The 19,458-nt window shown below is 36.6% G+C and overlaps 1 protein-coding gene across 7 annotated transcripts in view; it reads right to left on the bottom strand.

Moving 5' to 3' along the window:
• The window catches only part of CHD9 (chromodomain helicase DNA binding protein 9), a 298,663-nt gene that overhangs the window by 212,796 nt on the left and 66,409 nt on the right, over positions 1–19,458 (bottom strand). Inside the window, exon 1 of one of the 7 annotated variants that reach the window (XM_077132438.1) lies at positions 19,253–19,271. The exons of the other annotated variants lie outside the window; for them this stretch is intronic. The gene's annotated coding sequence lies outside the window, so the exon portion shown is untranslated. Of the gene's footprint in view, positions 1–19,252; positions 19,272–19,458 lie in introns of those variants that run through there. 7 annotated transcript variants of the gene reach the window in all.

Here is a 19,458-nt window from a genome sequence, read left to right as displayed (position 1 = left end):
ATTAATTTTTTAGTGGCATTCTGCCAAACTTCTCTCTATGGGCTCTCCTTTTCAATATACATTATCAGATTTAAATGAAGGTATAAAAAAATTGCTTACTGGATGATCCTTAAGTTGAAAGTAGGAAAAAATACAATAATTAACAGAACAAAGATATAAAAGAATCTCAAGAGGATGGAGCATTGGACCAAATCTAATAATTTGTAATTATGATGTCTTTAGTTCCGATAACCATCTGTACAAAGACAATCAGGTTACAAATTCTACAAGAACCAGACATGCAACATAAAGAAGAGAAGGAGCCAGGAAAAAAATATGGCTAGCTAGAAAACACAAGCCTTACCTAAAAGTGGTGATATATTTAGGAATCTGAACAAGGAAGGCTTTCAACCAAGAATTCTTCATCCATTCAAGTTATCCTTCAAAACTGAGGGAGAGATTAAAATATTTAAAGAAAAAGATCAAGAGAACTAGTCAAGAAGAGACCAGCCCTCCAAAAAATACTAAAGGGAGCCCTGTTAGCTAATAAAAAAAAAGACATGAGAAGGTCTGGAGGAGGGCACAGAATTGAAGAATATGAGTAAAGGAAAAAAGGGAGAGAAGGAAAATAATATACAGATCTGACAAATAAAAAGGAAAGCACAAGACGGCAGAGTCAAGAGCTGCTTTTGCTTTTACAGTAATTACTTTGAATGCTAATGGACTAAACTCACTAATTAAAAGATATAGACTAGACTGGTAGAATGGATCAAAAAACATAATCCATCAATATGCTGTTTACAAGAGATGCATCTTAGGTTCAAGGACACGGTTAGACTGAAAGCGAAAGGATGGAAAAAGATCTATGCAAGCCATAACCAAAAGAAAGCAGGAGCTTCTATACTAACATCAGACAAAATAGACTTTAAATGTAAAGACATCATAAGAGACAAAGAAGAACACTACATATTAATAAAAGGGGCAGTTCACCAGAAAAAAAGGACAATCATAAATATTTATGCGCCCAATCAAGGAGCTCCAAAGTACATGAAGCACATATTGGAAAAACTGAAAGAAGCTATAGACGTATCAACAGTAATAGTGGGAAACTTCAATGCACCACTCTCTACTGAACCACACAGAGGATCAGCAAGGAGACAGAGAAGCTAAACAATGGGATAAATGGATTAGATCTAATAGTCATATATATAGATCATTATACTCCAAAATATCAGGAAATACATTCTTCTCTAGTGTACATGGAACATTCTCCAGGATAGAAACATGCTGAGACACAAACTGAGTCTTTATGAATTTAATAAGACTGAAATTATCCAAAGCACTTTCTCTGATCACAAGAGAATAAAGTTGGAAATTAATAATCACCAAAGAACCAGCACTTTCACAAATAAATGAAGATTAAACAACAAATTCTTAAATAATCAGTGGGTCAAGGAAGAAATTGCTAGAGAAATCAGTAAACATCTGGAGACAAATGATAATGAGAATACAATATATCAAAAAAGTGATTGGGAGACTTCCAGGTCAAGATGGCGGCTTAACAATGTGCGCATTTTAGTTCGTCCTCCAGAACAACTACTAAATAACCAGAAACAGTACAGAACAGCTCCTGGGGCCACAACAGTGACGAGACACACAGCATATCCCAGTCTGGACCAGCTGGACGGGCTGCGAGCCCCCCCAGAACCATGAGTTCCCCAAGCTGTGCCAACCAGCGCCCCTCCCCCACAGGTTGCTTCCCAGAGGGGAAAGGAAAGAGAATTTACCAGCAGCAAAGACTGTGAAGAATCAAATGCCAATTGTGGAATTAATTAACAAACTCTGACTACTAAAAATAGGCCCCCAGCTCAGGTGAACCTGGTCAAAGCAGACATCGCTCATTTTTGCCCCTGCGCCAAGGGGGCAGGGCTGACAGAAAAAGGGGGAAGAAAAAAAGAAGGAAACAGAGGTTTTTGTGGCTGTGTTTCTACAAAGGCTTGACTGCCTTTGGATATAGCGGCAGGACTTCTCAGGCTGCAACTGCCCCAGACATAGGCAGAAGCGAGCTTGTTTGGGGGATTGTCTGGAGCCTGTGCCTTCCCAGGGAAGGGGTGGAGCCCAACTACGTGGAACCCTCCCTGAAGGAATTCAGATACCAGGGCTTTGTAATTTGAAGTCATTAAAACCAGCCTACAACCTCTCCTCTGTCTCCACCACGCCCCTAGCATGGAGAGTCTGCCAACATTAAAGGTACCACATCATTTTATGCTGGTGGGACCTGCAGGCAGACAAGCACCATATACTGGGCAGGATAAGAAAAACAGAGTCCAGTGACTTCACAGGAAAGTCTTTCAACCTGCTGGGTCTCACCCTCAGGGAAAACCGATGCAGGTGATTCTTTCCTCCTGATAGGAGGCCAGTTTGTTCTGGGAAAATCCGGCTAGGGTCTATAATACCTAAGTAGACCCTCCGAAGGGTGAGGGGAAAAGGCACCATACAAGCAGGGCAAGAAACAAGAAAATAAGAACTGAAAAATTCTCCTCTGTTAAACAAAACTTAAGCTAGAGGAGGAGGGGCCAAGATGGTGGCTTAGCAAGGAGCGCGTTTTAGTTTGCCCTCCAGAACAACTACTAAATAACCAGAAACAGTACAGAACAGCTCCTGGAGCCACGACAGTGACCGGACACACAGCATACCCCAGTCTGGACCAGCTGGACCGGCTGCAAGACCCCCTGGAACCATGAGTTCCCCAAACCACGGCGACTGACGCCTGGCGCCCCTCCCCCACAGGCAGCTTCCCAGAGGGAAAGGAAAGACACTCTAACAGTAGCATGGACTGAGTCCAACCAAGCACCAATTGTGGCATTAATAAACAAGTTCTGACTACTAAAAATAGGCACCCAATCAGGCGAACCTGGTCAAGGCAGAGGTCGCTTACTGGGCTAACCGAAAAAGAGGAAAGGGGACGAAACGGAGGTTTTGGTGGCTGTCTCTATGGAGGCTCGGCTGCCTCTGGATTCAGAGGCGGGACTACTCAGGCTGCAACTGCCCCAAGCATAGGCAGAAACGAACTGCTTTCAGGGCTGTCTCCCGCCTGTGCCTTCCCCAGGGGAGGGGTGAAGCCTAACTCAGGTGGAATCCCTCTCTCAAGAAATTCAGAACCCAGGACTCAGCAATTTGAAGCCATTAAAACCAGCCTACAACCTCTCCTCTGTCTCCACCACACCCCCAGCAGGGAGAGCCTTCCAAACTTAAAGGTGCCAAAACATCTTTTGCTGGTGGGACTCGCAGGCAAACAAGTGCCACATACTGGGCAGGATAAGAAAAACAGAGCCCAGGGACTTCACAGAAAAGTCTTTTAACCTACTGGGTCTCACCCTCAGGGAAAACTGATGCAGGTAACTCCTCCCCCCAGTAGGAGTCCAGTTTAGTCGGGGAAAATCTGGCTGGAGTCTATATTACTTATGTAGACCCCCCTAAGGGTGGGGAGGGAAAAGGCACCTTATAAGCAGGGCAAGAAACAAGAAAACAAGAACTGAAAAATTATCCTCTGTTAAACAAAAACTAAGCTAGAGGTCCAGAAAAAGCTGAACTAAAGGTCAAAGAACAGATAGACAACAAACTAATCTAGTAAGAAAGCAATAAGTGGGTAAGATAAGTGAAAGCAATCTCCAGAATAAACTAATTAAGGTAATTAAATGTCTAGACGCCAGCAAAAAATAACAAATCACACCAGGAAAATTGAAAATATAGCCCAGTTAAAGGAACAAACCAATAGTTCAAATGAGATAGAGGAGCGGAAACAATTAACTCAGAATATACCAACAGACATGGAAAACCTCATCAAAAACCAAATCAATGAATTGAGGGAGGATACGAAGAAGGCAAGGAATGAACAAAAAGAAGAAATGGAAAGTTTGAAAAAACAAATCACAGAACTTATGGGAATGAAAGTTACAGTAGAAGAGATGAAAAAAACAATGGAAACCTATAATGGTAGATTTCAAGAGACAGAGGTTAGGATTAGTGAACTGGAGAATGGAACATCTGAAATCCAAAAAGAATCAGACACTATAGGAAAAAGAATTGAAAAATATGAGCAGGGACACAGGGAACTGAATGATAATATGAAGTGCTCAAATATACATGTCGTAGGTGTCCTGGAAGGAGAAAAGAAGGGAAAAGGAGGAGAAAAACTAATGGAAGAAACATCACTGAAAATTTCCCAACTCTTATGAAAGATCTAAACTTACAGATCCAAGAAGTACAGCGCACCCCAAAGAGAACAGATCCAAACAGACTTTCTCCAAGACACTTACTAGTCAGAATGTCAGAGGTCAAAGAGAAAGAGAGGATCTTGAAAGCAGCAAGAGAAAAGCAATCCATCACATACAAGGGAAACCCAATAAGACTATGTGTAGAAAAACTGCCAACCAAAAATTCTATACCCAGCAAAATTGTCTGTCAAAAATGAGAGAGAAATTAAACATTTTCAGACAAAAAATCACTGAGAGAATTTGTGACCAAGAGGCCAGCTCTGCAAGAAATACTAAAGGAAGCACTAGAGACAGATACGAAAAGACAGAAGAGAGCGGTATGGAGAACAGTGTAGAAAGAAGGAAAATTAGATATGACATATAAAATACAAAAGGAAAAATGGTAGAAGAAAGTACTACCCATACAGTAATAACACTAAATGTTAATGGATTGACTCCCCAATCAAAAGACATAGACTAGCAGAATGGATTTAAAAACAGGATCCTTCTATATACTGTCTACAAGAAACACATCTTAGACCCAAAGATAAAAATAGGTTGAAAGTGAAAGGCTGAGAAAAGATATTCCATGCAAATAACAACCAGAAAAGAGCAGGAGTAGCTATACTAATATCCAACAAATTAGACTTCAAATGTAAAACAGTTAAAAGAGACAAAGAAGGATACTATGTACTAATAAAAGGAACAATTCAACATGAAGACATAACAATCATAAATATTTATGCAGCGAACCAGAATGCCCCAAAATATGTGAGGCAAACACTGAAAAGGGAAATAGACACATCTACCATAATAGTTGGAGACTTCAATTCCCCACTCTCATCAATGGACAGAACATCTAGACAGAGGATCAATAAAGAAACAGAGAATTTGAATATTACAATAAATGAGCTAGACTTAACAGACATTTATAGGACATTACACCCCACAACAGCAGGATACATCTTTTTCTCAAGTGCTCATAGATCATTCTCAAGGATAGACCATTTGCTAGGTCACAAAGAAAGTCTCAACAAATTCAAAAAGACTGAAATAATACACAACACTTTCTCAGATCATAAAGGAATGAAGTTGGAAATCAATAACAGGCAGAGTGCCAGAAAATCCACAAATATGTGGAGGCTCAACAACACACTCTTAAACAACCAGTGGGTCAAGGAAGAAATTACAAGAGAAATCAGTAAATATCTCGAGGCAAATGAAAATGAAAACACAACATATCAAAACCTATGGGACGCAGCAAAGGCAGTGCTAAGAGGGAAATTTATTGCCCTAAATGCCTATATCAAAAAAGATGAAAGGGCAAAAATTCAGGAATTAACTGTCCATTTGGAAGAACTGGAGAAAGAACAGCAAACTAACCACAAAGCAAGCAAAAGGAAAGAAATAAAGATTAGAGCAGAAATAAATGAAATTGAGAACACGAAAAAAATTGAGAAAATCAATAAAATCAGAAGTTGGTTCTATAAGAAAATCAATAAGATTGATGGGCCCTTAGCAAGACTGACAAAAAGAAGAAGAGAGAGGACGCAAATAAAGAAGATCAGAAATGGAAGAGGAGACATAACTACTGACCCCACAGAAACAGAGGTAATAACAGGATATGATGAACAACTTTATGCTAATAAATACAACAATGTAGATGAAATGGACAAGTTCCTAGAAAGGCATGAACAACCAACTTTGACTCAAGAAGAAATGGATGACCTTAACAAACCAATCACAAGTAAAGAAACTGAATCAGTCATTACAAAGCTTCCCAAAAAGAAAAGTCCAGGACCAGATGGCTTCACAAGCGAATTCTACCAAACATTCCAGAAAGAATTAGTACCAACCCTGCTCTTCAAAAAAACTGAAGTGGAGGGAAAGCTACCTAATTCATTCTATGAAGCCAACATCACCCTCATACCAAAACCAGGCAAAGATATTACCAAAAAGAAAACTACAGACCAGTTTCTCTAATGAATATAGATGCAAAAATCCTCAACAAAATTCTAGCAAATCAAATCCAGCAACACATTGAAAGAATCATACCTCATGACCAAGTAGGATTCATCCCAGGTATGCAAGGATGGTTCAACATAAGAAAATCAATTAATGTAATATGCCATTTCAACAAATCAAAGCAGAAAAATCACATGATCATTTCAATTGATGCAGAGAAGGCATTTGACAAGATTCAACATCCTTTCCTGTTGAAAACACTTCAAAGGATAGGAATACAAGGGAACTTCCTTAAAATGATAAAGGGAATATATGAAAAACCCACAGCTAATATCATCCTCAATGGGGAAAAACTGAACACTTTCCCCCTAAGATCAGGAACAAGACAAGGATGTCCACTATCACCACTGTTATTCAACATCGTGTTGGAAGTTCTAGCCAGAGCAATTAGGCAAGAAAAAGAAATACAAGGCATCAAAATTGGAAAGGAAGAAGTAAAACTATCACTGTTTGCAGATGATATGATACTATATGTCGAAAACCCTGAAAAATCCACAGGAAAACTACTAGAGTTAATAAATGAATACAGCAAAGTGGCAGGTTACAAGATCAACATTCAAAAATCTGTAGTGTTTCTATACACTAGTAATGAACAAGCGGAGGGGGAAATCAAGAAACGAATTCCATTTACAATTGCAACTAAAAGAATAAAATACCTAGGAATAAATTTAACTAAAGAGAAAACTACAAGAAACTGTTAAAAGAAATCACAGAAGACCTAAATAGATGGAAGGGCATACTGTGTTCACGGACTGGAAGACTAAATATAGTTAAGATGTCAATTCTACCTAAATTGATCTACAGATTCAATGCAATACCAATCAAAATCCCAACAACTTACTTTTCAGAAATAGAAAAACCAATAAGCAAATTTATCTGGAAGGGCAGGGTGCCCCGAATTGCTAAAAGTATCCTGAGGAAAAAAAACGAAGCTGGAGGTCTCACACTGCCGGACTTTAAGGCATATTATGAAGCCACAGTGGTCAAAATAGCATGGTACTGGCATAAAGACAGATATATCGACCAATGGAATGGAATAGAGTGCTCAGATATAGACCCTCTCATCTATGGACATTTGATCTTTGATAAGGCAGTCAAGCCAACTCACGCGGGACAGAACAGTCTCTTCAATAAATGGTGCCTAGAGAATTGGATATCCATATGCAAAAGAATGAAAGAGGACCCATATCTCACACCCTATACAAAAGTTAACTCAAAATGGATCAAAGACCTAAACATTAAGTCTAAGACCATAAAACAGTTAGAGGAAAATGTAGGGAGATATCTTATAAATCTTATAATTGGAGGCGGTTTTATAGACCTTACACCTAAAGCAAGAGCACTGAAGAAAGAAATAAATAAATGGAAGCTCCTCAAAATTAAACACTTTTGTGCATCAAAGAACTTCATCAAGAAAGTAGAAAGACAGCCTACACAATGGGAGACAATATTTGGAAATGACATATCAGATAAAGGTCTAATATCCAGAATTTATAAAGAGATTGTTCAACTCAACAACAAAAAGACAGCCAATCCAATTACAAAATGGGAAAAAGACTTGAACAGACACCTCTCAGAAGAGGAAATACAAATGGCCAAAAGGCACATGAAGGGATGCTCAACGTCACTGGCCATTAGAGAAATGCAAATCAAAACCACAATGAGATATCATCTCACACCCACCAGAATGGCCATTATCAACAAAACAGAAAATGACAATTGCTGGAGAGGATGTGGAGAAAGAGGCACACTTATTCACTGTTGGTGGGGATGTCAAATGGTGCAAGCGCTACGGAAGGCAGTTTGGCGGTTCCTCAAAAAGCTGAATATAGAACTGCCATATGACCCAGCAATACCACTGCTAGGTATCTACTCAGAGGACTTAAGGGTAAAGACACAAATGGACACTTGCACACCAATGTTTATAGCAGCATTATTTACAATAGCAAAGAGATGGAAACAGCCAAAATGTCCATCAACAGATGAGTGGCTAAACAAACTGTGGTATATACATACGATGGAATATTATCCAGCTTTAAGACAAAATAAACTTATGAAGTATGTAACAAAATGGATGGACCTTGAGAACATTATGCTGAGTGAGACTAGCCAAAAACTAAAGGACAAATACTGTATGGTCTCACTGATATGAACTGACATTAGTGAATAAACTTGGAATATGTCGTTGGTAATAGAGATCATCAGGAGATAGAACTAGGGTAAGATAATGGGTAATTGGAGCTGAAGGGATACAGACTTTGCAACAGGACTGGATACAAAAACTCAGAAATGGACAGCACAATACTACCTTACTGTAATATAATTATGTTAAAACACTGAATGAAGCTGCATGTGAGAATGATAGAGGGAGGAGGGCTGCGGACATAAATGAAATCAGAAAGATAGATGTTAAAGATTGAGATGGTATAATCTAGGAATGCTTACAAGTGTATAACAATAGTGAAATGTACAATGTACAAAATTTTAAAAATGTTTTTGCGTGAAGAAGAATAAAGGAATGTCATTATTGCAGAGTGCTGAAAACAGATGGTAATTAATATTTTTAAATATCACCTTATGTGTGAGACTAAAGCAAAAAATGCTTATTTGTTACAAAATTTATATTTTGACTACAGCATTTCCTAATATAACTTATATAGATAGTTTGATTGAACGTCATAAGTACTTGGAATCTCAGGTAGCACATGAGATTTTGTTGGTTTGTCCAGAGTGATGCCCCAATGAATCCCAGAGTGATTTGATCAGTGAGTGGAAAAGTATTTGCAAAGTCCCCTTCGCGAAATGGTGAGAGCAGGGAGAAATTCCACTTCCCCAAGTTGAATTCTTGATATTCTCACAAGCAGTGTGGACAACCAAAGCTATAGGTGAGCCCCCAGTCTTTGGGTTTGTTCATATGAACCGTAACCCCACAAAGGATAGGTTAAGTCTACTTAAAATTTAGGCCTAAGAGTCACCCCCAAGAGAGCCTCTTTTGTTGCTCAGATGTGGCCCCTCTCTCCAGCCAACATAACGAGCAGTCTCACCACCCTCCCCCTCTCTGTGTGGGACATGACTCCCAGGAGTGTGGACCTTCCTGGGACAGAGATCCTGGAATGAGCTGAGACTCAGAATCAAGGGACTGAGAAAAGCCCTAGAATGAGCTGAGAATTAACATCAAGGGATTGAGAGAACCTTCTCGACCAAAAGAGGGAAGAGTGAAATGAGACTAAGTGTCAATAGCTGAGAGATTCCAAACAGAGTCGAGAGGTTATCCTGGAGGTTATTCTTACGCATTAAGTAGATATCACCTTGTTGTTCAAGATGTAGTGGAGAGGCTGGAGGGAACTGCCTGAAAATGTAGAGCTGTGTTCCAGTAGCCATGTTTCTTGATGATGACTGAACAATGATATAGCTTTCACAATGTGACTCTGTGAATGTGAAAACCTTGTATCTGATGCTCCTTTTATCTACCATATCAACAAAAGAGTAGAACATATGGAATAAAAATAAATAATAGGGGAATAAATGTTAAAATAAATTTAGTTTGAAATGCTAGTGGTAAATGAAAGTGAGAGGTAAGGGGTATGGTATGTATAACTTTTTTTTCTCTATTATCGTTTTATTTCTTTTTCTGTTGTCTTTTTATTTCTTTCTCTAAATCGATGCAAATGTTCTAAGAAATGATGAATATGCAACTATGTGATGATATTAAGAATTACTCATTATATATGTAGAATGGAATGATATCTTGTTTTGTTTGTTTGTTATTTTTTTAATTAATAAAAAAATAAAAATTAAAAATTAAAAAATTAAAAAAAAAAACAACTTAAGCTAGAGGTCCTGATAAAGCTGAACTGAATGTCAAAGAACAGATAGACAACACATTCATCCAGCAAGAAAACCCTACGTAAAAGAAGTGAAAGCAATCTCCAGAATGAACTAATTAAGGTAATTAAATGCCTATATGCCAGCAAAAAATAACAATTCACACTAGGAAAACTGAAGATATGGCCCAGTCAAAGGAACAAACCAACAATTCAAATGACATACAGGAGCTGAAACAATTAATTCAGAATATATGAACAGACATGGAAAACCTCATCAAAAACCAAATCAATGAATTAAGGGAAGATATAAAGAAGGCAAGGGTGCAGGCCACTGTGGCTCAGCAGGCAAGAATGCTTGCCTACCATGCCAGGGGACCCAAGTTCGATTCCCGGTACCTGCCCATATTAAAAAAAAAAAGCAAGGAATGAACAAAAAGAAGAAATTGAAATTCTGAACAAATCACAGAACTTATGGGAATGAAAGGCAAGGTAGAAGAGATGAAAAAAACAATGGAAACCTACCATGGTAGATTTAGAGAGACAGAAAATAAGATTAGTGAACTGGAGGATGGAACATCTGAAATCCGGCAAGAAAAAGAAAATGTAGGGAAAAAAATGGAAAAATATGAGCAGGGACTCAGGGAGTTGAAAGACAATATGAAGTGCACGAATATATGTGTTGTGGGTATCCCAGAAGGAGAAGAGAAGGGAAAAGGAGGAAAAAAGTAATGGAGGAAATTATCACTGAAAATTTTCCAACTCTTATGAAAGACTTAAAATTATAGATCCAAGAAGTGCAGCATACCCCAAAGAGAATAGATCCAAATAGATGTACTCCAAGACACTTACTAATCAGAATGTCAAAATTCAAGGGGAAAGAGAGACTCTTGAAAGCAGCAAGAGAAAAGAAATCCATCACATACAAGGGAAACCCAATAAGGCTATGTGCAGATTTCTCAGCAGAAACCATGGAGGCAAGAAGATAGTGGGGTGATACATTTAAATTACTAAAAGAGAAAAACTGCCAACCAAGAATTCTATATCCAGCAAAACTGTCCTTCAAAAATGAGGGAGAAATTAAAACATGTTCAGACAAAAAATCACTGAGAGAATTCGTGACCAAGAGACCAGCTCTGCAAGAAATACTAAAGGGAGCACTAGAGACAGATATGAAGACAGAACAGAGAGGTGTGGAGAACAATGTAAAAAGGAACACTATGAATAAAGGTAAAAAGCAGGAAAATTAGATATGACATATAAAATCCAGAAGGCAAAATAGTAGAAGATAGTACTACCCATGCAGTAATAACACTGAATGTTAATGGTTTAAACTTCCCAATCAAAAGACATAGTCTGGCAGAATGGATTACAAAACAGGACCCATCTATATGCTGTCTCTACTCAAAGGACATGAAGGCAAGGACACAAACGGACATTTGCACACCAATTTTTATAGCAGCATTATTTACAATTACCAAGAGATGGAAACAGCCAAAATGTCCATCAACAGATAGGTGGCTAAACAAACCGTGGCATATACATAAGATGGAATAGTATGCAGCTGTAATACAGAATAAAGTTATGAAGTATATAACATCATGAATGGACCTTAAGGACATTATGCTGAGTGTGATTAGCCAGAAACAAAAGGACAAATACTGTATGGTCTTACTGATATGAACTGACATTAGTGAATAAACTTGGAATATTTCATTGGTAACCGAGACCATCAGGAGCTAGAAATAGGGTAAGATATTGGGTAATTGGAGCAGAAGGGATACAGACTGTGCAACAGGACTGAATACAAAAACTCAGAAATGGACAGCGCAATACTACCTAACTGTAATACAATTATGTTAAAACACTGAAGGAAACTGCATGTGAGCATGACAGAGGGAGGAGGGCTGGGGGCATAAATGAAATCAGAAAGAAAGATAGATGTTGAAGATTGAGATGGTATAATCTAGGAATGCCTAGAGCATATAATAATAGTGACTAAATGTACAAATTTTAAAAATGTTTTTGCATGAAGAACAAAGGAATGTCATTACTGCAGGGTGGTGAAAATAGATGGTAATTAATATTTTTAAATGTCACCTTATGTATGAGACTAAAGCAAAAAATGTTTATTTGGTACAAAATTTATATTTTGACTAGTGCATCTGCCAATATAACTTATGTAGATAGTTGGTTGAACACCTTAAGTACATAGAACTTTGGGTAGGACGTGAGATTTTGTTCGTTTGTCCAGGTGACGCCCTGATGAACTCCAGAGCGATATGAGCAGTGAGTGGAAAAGTATTTGCAAAGTCCCCTTTGGGGAATGGTGAGAATGGGGGAAAACTCAACTTCTCCAAGTTGAATTCCTGATATTCTCACAAGCAGTGTTGACAACCAAACCTACAGGCTGAGACCACAGTCTTGGGGTTTGTTCATATGAAACTTAACCCCAAAAGGATACGTCAAGCCTACCTAAAATTAGGCCTAAGAGTCACCCCCAAGAGAACCTCTTTTGTTGCTCAGATGTGGCCTCTCTCTCCAGCCAACACAGCAAGCAAACTCACCACCCTCCTCCTGTCTACGTGGGACATGACTCCCAGTGGTGTGGATCTTCCTGGCAACATGGGACAGAAATTCCAGAAGGAGCTGAGATTCAGCACCAAGGGATTGAGAAATACTCTAGAATGAGCCGAGACTCTGCATCAAGAGATTGAGAAAACCTTCATGACCAAAAGGGCGAAGAGTGAAATGAGACAAAATAAGTGTCAATGGCTGAGAGATTCCAAACAGAGTCAAGAGGTTATCCTGGAGGTTATTCTTACACATTAAATAGATATCACCTTGTTAGTCAAGATGTAATGGAGAGGCTGGAGGGAACTGCCTGAAAATACAGAGCTGTGTTCCAATAGCCATGTTTCTTGAAGATGATTGTATAATGATACAGCTTTCACAATGTGACTGTGTGATTGTGAAAACCTTGCGTCTGATGCTTCTTTTACCTACCTTATCAACAGATGAGTAAAACATATGGAATAAAAATAAATAAAATAGGGGGAACAAATGTTAAAGTAAACTTAGATTGAAATGGTAGTGATCAATGACAGGGAGGGGTAAGGGGTATGGTATGCATGGATTTTTTTGTTTTTTTATTTCTTTTTCTGAATAGATGCAAATGTTCTAAGAAATGATCATGATGATGAATATGCAACTATGTGATATTGTGAATTACTGTTTATATATGTAGAATGGAATGATCATATGTTAAGAATGTTTGTGTTTCTTTCTTGCCGTTTTTAAAAAAAATTAAAAATTAACAAAAAAATTTTTTTTAATTTACTAAAGACTTCAAAATTTAAAAATAAATAAATAAAAAATGGGGGAACAAAGGGCAAAATAAATTGTGTACATGGAAATACTAGTGGTCATAGTTGAAGGTATAGTTGTATGGTATATATGCTTTTTTTCTCTTTCTATTCTTTTTTCTGGAGTAATTAAAAATGTTCTAAAAATGATCATAGCGAGGAATACAAAACTAGGTGATAACACTATGGGCCATTGTTTGTACACAGTGTATGGAAAGTATGTGTGTGACGATTTCTAAATAAAAATTTTTTTAAAAAGTTATGCTCATGTGAAATGAACAGTGAAATGGCAGATGCAAGGCTATGTACTACAATTATTTGCTCCAGTAAATAATACAGAAATAGTCTATACATCCACTAGTAGGAAACTGGTTAAAAAAATGTCATAAATTATATTCAGTCCTGAGAGTTCCAGAGAAGAGCAACCAGACTGGAGAAGTTATTTAAAACCATGCTTATCAAAGTTTCTTCTCTTCTCAGTCCTTTCTTCTTAGGCTAGATGCTCTCCTTGGGTAATCTCATCCTCTATCACTCATATACTGACAACCTTTAAATCCTTATATCCAACACCATCTTCCCAGGTGCTTCCTGAACTCCTCCACAGGAGCAAACCCAATAGGTCCAAAAAGAAACTAAATACCTTTCTTCTAAAATTTGACCTGTTTTATGTTTTATTTGGCATTTGAAAAGTGATCTTTCTGCTGAAAGTACTATTCTACTTTTATCTATCTTCCACATTGTTAACCAGAGTAACTTTTATAAGACACACATTTAATCATGCCACATACTTTGGAAACCCTTTGTTCCCTAATGAGGACCATATAAATATCCAATTAAAATAAAGGCCCTTAAACTTTTTTTCATCTCTACTCATCAGCCCTCCATCACTTTACAATCTAATTACACCAGTCTACTTGCTATCTCTCTAAAACATCCTATTTTTGTTCATTCCACCATGACATTACTTGTGCTATCTGTAGGACCCAAAATGGTAGATACAGAATGAAAGGGGAATAGACAGCTACAGAGAAAACTATTTTGTTCAGACATAAGAAAGAAATTTGAAACAGAACCATCCAAAGGCAAAGATAATGACTTCCTTATCACCAAAGTTACTTATTCAAGTTTAGGCAGACAAGCCAAGACCTCTGTAGAGATATTATAAAGAGGAGTCAATCACCAGATTAGTGACTGAATTGATAAACCTTAAAGTCCTTTCTGACCTTGATATTTTGTGAATCCTGAATCCTGGGAGTTCAGATTACTTGGCTTTAGTGTAGTATCTCCAAGTTACTTATTAATAGGTTTCAATAAGGTTTAAAGGCTTATGGATATATACTAAGACTTAATTAATCTAAGAATTCTAAACTATGTTCCATATATTTGAAGATGATATTAATTACACAAAATAACAAAAATTATTTGGAATTTAAATATACTTCAAAATGACCTCAATAAATAGAGGAAAAATCAACTACATTTTTAAAAAAAGAAATTACAATAAGAGAACAAAAAACTATTCACAAGGCACAAAGTAAGTAAAGAAAAAAGATTTGGAAATAAAAGCTAACTACAATCTAATTATGCATCCTCTACATAGTTCTAGAAAAAGCAAATACACTAAAGCTATTAAAAAACCTAAACTATGCTATCTTCTAATTACAGGATTATACTTTATCACACAATATGCACCAGAAAATATTCCTTCTGCGATACCAATCAGATTACTACTATAGTTTTTACCTAAAGAACAAAAGAAAAGCTTTCGACAAAAAAGTCTGCAAATCATACATCTAATAAAGGTCTTGTATCTAGAATATATAAAGAATTCTTACAACTCAATAATAAAAAGACAACCCAATTAAAATAATGGTCAAAGGATTTGAAAAGACCTTTCTCCAGAGATATATGAATGGACAATATATACATGAAAAGATGCTTAACATCATTAGCCATCAGACAGATGAAATTCAAAATCACAATGAGATATTACTTCATATCCACTAGGATGACTATAATTTAAAAAATGTAAAATAACCGTGTTGGTGAAGTTGTGGAGAAACCAGATCCCTCATACACTGCTAGTGGTAACGCAGCTGCTTTAGAAAACAATCTGGCAGTTTCTCAAACAGTTAAACAGTTGTCATGTAATCTAGCAATTCTGCTCTTAGGTATATACTTGTACACAAAAGAATCCACAAGAAAGTATTAGAGCTAATAAAAACAAATTCAGCAAAGTTGTGAAGTACAAGACGAACAAAGATCAGTTGTGTTTCTATACACCAGAAATGAACAATACAAAAAGGAAATCAAGAAAACAATGTCATTTATAATGGCATCTAAAACAACAAAATATCTGGGAGTAAATTTAATGAAGGAATAAAATACTGATACACTAACTTTGCTGTTCCCCCTGCCATAGCAAGAGAAAACTTTTTCTCCAGTCTTCACAATAGGAACCTGGTGGGGCTTTTAGAGGTAAATCTCACAAATGTGGGGGGCTCGCTAAAGCCTGGCCTCCAGGATTTTTTAATCTCTCAAGCCAGCCCATGCTCAGTCTACAGCAATTAGTCAGTCACCTTTAAGGATTTCTACCAAATACTGGTTCCAACTGTGGTTTCTTCTCCCACAGCTTCCCTGTATCTGCTTTTCTTCAGTTTTCACGCTAGAAGTTTGCCCTGTGACCTCAGTTCTCTGATGAATCTAAGAGGAGTTGTTGATTTTCAGTTTTTGAGGTTTTTTTTCTTTTGAGGACAGAATGATGACATCTAAGCACTTGACATGTCATACCCCAAGCCAGAAGTCCCCATTAGTGTTTTAGCTGTACCTCTTTTGTACTTTTACTATTTGCTCTGGATATTACAATAAGCATCTTTGAGTTAATACAGGCAGTCCTCAATTTGCATGGCGGTGCAGAACCGTAAAAATGACAACATAAGCTGGAACCATGCAGGACAATCTTAATCAATGAGAAAATTACAATTATACTGTTAGCTTTAAAACTTTTGTCAGAACATTTTAAAACTCTCTTATTGTTAGTTATAAATGTATAGGGAAATGGAAAAAGAGTAAAACTAATATTTAACACATTGTAATATAAAACAGGGAATATTGAGAATTAAAATGTTTTTCTTCTTTGTAAAATAAAAGAATATTTTGAACAGTTAAAAAAAAAAACACTCATACACTGATAGAATAGCAAGGGGTCCTACACAGCCAAAACCATCCTGACAAAGAACAAAGTTAGAAGACATACTTCTCAATTTTAAAATAAATACTACAAAACTAAAGTGATCAAAACAGTGTGGTAGTTGCATTAGGACAGGCAAACAGAATAACAGAATAAAATAGAGAGTCCAGAAATAAACCCACATATCTATTACTAATTGATTTTCAAGGTGCCAAGTCCATCAGTGGGAAAAGAATAGTTTCTTCAAACAAATGCCACTGGGAAAATTGAATATCCACATGCAAAAGAATGAAATTGGATACCAACTCACACCATATAGAAAAATTAACTCAAAATAGATCAGTGACCTAAATATAAGAACCAAAACTCTTAGAAATAAACCTGGGGGAAATTTTTCAGGACCTTGTATCAGGTATTTAATTTTCAGATAGGATACCAAAAGCACAAGAAACAAAAGAAAAAAATAAATTAAAAACTTTTCCCTTCAAAGGAAAGTGAAGACAATTCACAGAAGGAGAAATATTTGGAAACTGAATGTCTGATTAGGGTTTGATACCTAAAATACATAAGGACTTCCTACATGTCAACAACAAAAGGACAAAACACAATTAAAATATGACCAAAGGACTTGAATAGATATATATATATACAAAGAAGATAAACAAAAATATCCAGTAGGCACATGAAAAGATGCTCAATAGCATTAGTCATTAAGAAAATGAAAATCAAAACCACAATGAGATACCATTTCACATCCACTATGATGGCAATTTATTTAGACAATAAATAAATAAATAAATGAGTGTTAAGATGTGGAGTAATTGGAACTCTCAGGCATATCAGGTAAGAATGTAAAATGGTACAGCTGCTGTGGAATTCTGGCGGTCCCTCAAAAAGTTACACACAGAATTACCACAAAACTCAGTATTTCTACTCTTAGGTATAAACCTCAAGAAACTGAAAGCAGGGATCCAAGCAGGAATCTGTCCAAACAAATACTTGGACATCAATGTTCTTACCACCATTATTCACAATGTCCAAAAGGTGGAAATAATTCAAATGTCTATCAAAAGATGACTGGATAAACAAATGGGGTATATCATCCATCCATACAATAGAATACTATTTAGTCATGAACAGGAATGAAGTTTGGATAAATGCTACAGCATGGATGAGCCTTGAAAACACTATGCTAAGTGAAAGAAGCCAGATACAAAGGGACAAATACTATTGTGATTCCATTTATATGAAATATTTACAGTAAGCAAATTCATACATACAGACAGTAGATTAGAAGTTTCAGGGACTAGGAGACTAGAGGCTTGGGAGTTATTGCTTAATTGGTAAGAGTTTCTGTTTTGGTTGTTGACAAGTTTTAGTAATGAAAGGTGATGATGATAGCACAACCATGAAAAAGTAATTGAAGTGAACTGAATTGAACACTTAAATATGGCTAAAATGGCAAATTTTGTTATGTATGTGTTACCATGATAAATTTTTTTCTGGGGGGGCTGCATGGTCCAGGAATCGAACTCAGGTCTCCCACATAAAAGGTAGGCATTCTAACCACTGAACTATCCACGTACCCACCACCATAAATTTTCAAAATAAGTAATAATGAAAAAATTTAAACCTATATGAATGTTCATAGCGTTTTATCCATATTATTCATAGTAGCTAAAAAGTGGGAAAAAAATCAAACACCCATCCACCGATGAGCAGATAAATAAAATGTGGTATGTCCACGCAATGGAACATTACTCAGCAACGAAAAGAAATGAAGTACTGTGATATGGCATAACAAGGATGAACCTTGAAAACATTATTGCGCTAAGTGAAAGAAGTAAGTCATAAAGAACCACACATTGTGTAACTCTACTTATATGAAATGTTCAGAGTAGGCAAATCCATACAGATTGAAAGTAGATTACTGGTTGCCTGTGGCTGTGGAATGGGGGGGTGAGGGAGTACTGGCAAGCAACTGCTAATGGGTAAGGGGTTTCTTTTTGGCGTAATGAAAACGTTCTAAAATTTATTATGGTGATGGATGTGCAACACTGGGAAAATACTAAAAGCCACTGAATTGTACACTTTAAATGGGTGAACTGTATGGGCTGTGGATAATATCTCAACAAAGCTGTTTTAAAAAAAAGAAAAATTTGTATGGGCAAAACTATTTTAAATCTAATTTTGTTATATCTCTTAGATAGGACAACGGTTATAGTGGTCACTTAAAAACTGATTTTTTTCAACCTAATTATCAAATAATTTACATGGCAAGTATTTTCAAGGTAGATTTTTCTGGGTGAATTTATTTTAAAAGATTTGGTCAAGTTACAGAAGTCTGTTATTTTATCTCTTCAATAGAACATTGCAACTTATGACAATGTTAAAATAAGCTAGTAATTATAAGTAGAAAATACAGTCATATAAAATTTTAAAACAAGTATAGAGCAAACATATTTTTTTAAATGATCCAAGGAAAAAATTACTTTGAAAGTAATCTACTGTGTTAATTTTAACAATTAAAATTTAAAACTACAATCATAAGTCAAACTAAAATGATCCTTATGACTCTGTCACAAATGAATAAGAAACTATAAGAGTGCTTACTCTCGTCCGCAAAGTTCCTTATTATTAAGGTCCTGAAAAGAAAGAAAAAAGTAGAGTCTGCAAAAACTTTAACTCACATGCTTGTTGTGATTAGCTTCTAATACACATTCAAATGACTTCTATACAAATGCAAGAAGTTCTACTACTAGATCATTTTCATAACCGTACAAACAAGTTATTTCTCCCATCTTCAAGGATCTCCTCTA

Source organism: Tamandua tetradactyla, chromosome 16 (genome assembly GCF_023851605.1).
Source record: "Tamandua tetradactyla isolate mTamTet1 chromosome 16, mTamTet1.pri, whole genome shotgun sequence".
Taxonomy (NCBI): domain Eukaryota; kingdom Metazoa; phylum Chordata; class Mammalia; order Pilosa; family Myrmecophagidae; genus Tamandua; species Tamandua tetradactyla.
Note: the sequence above shows the minus strand (reverse complement) of the source record. Positions and strands in the feature narration are given on the sequence as shown.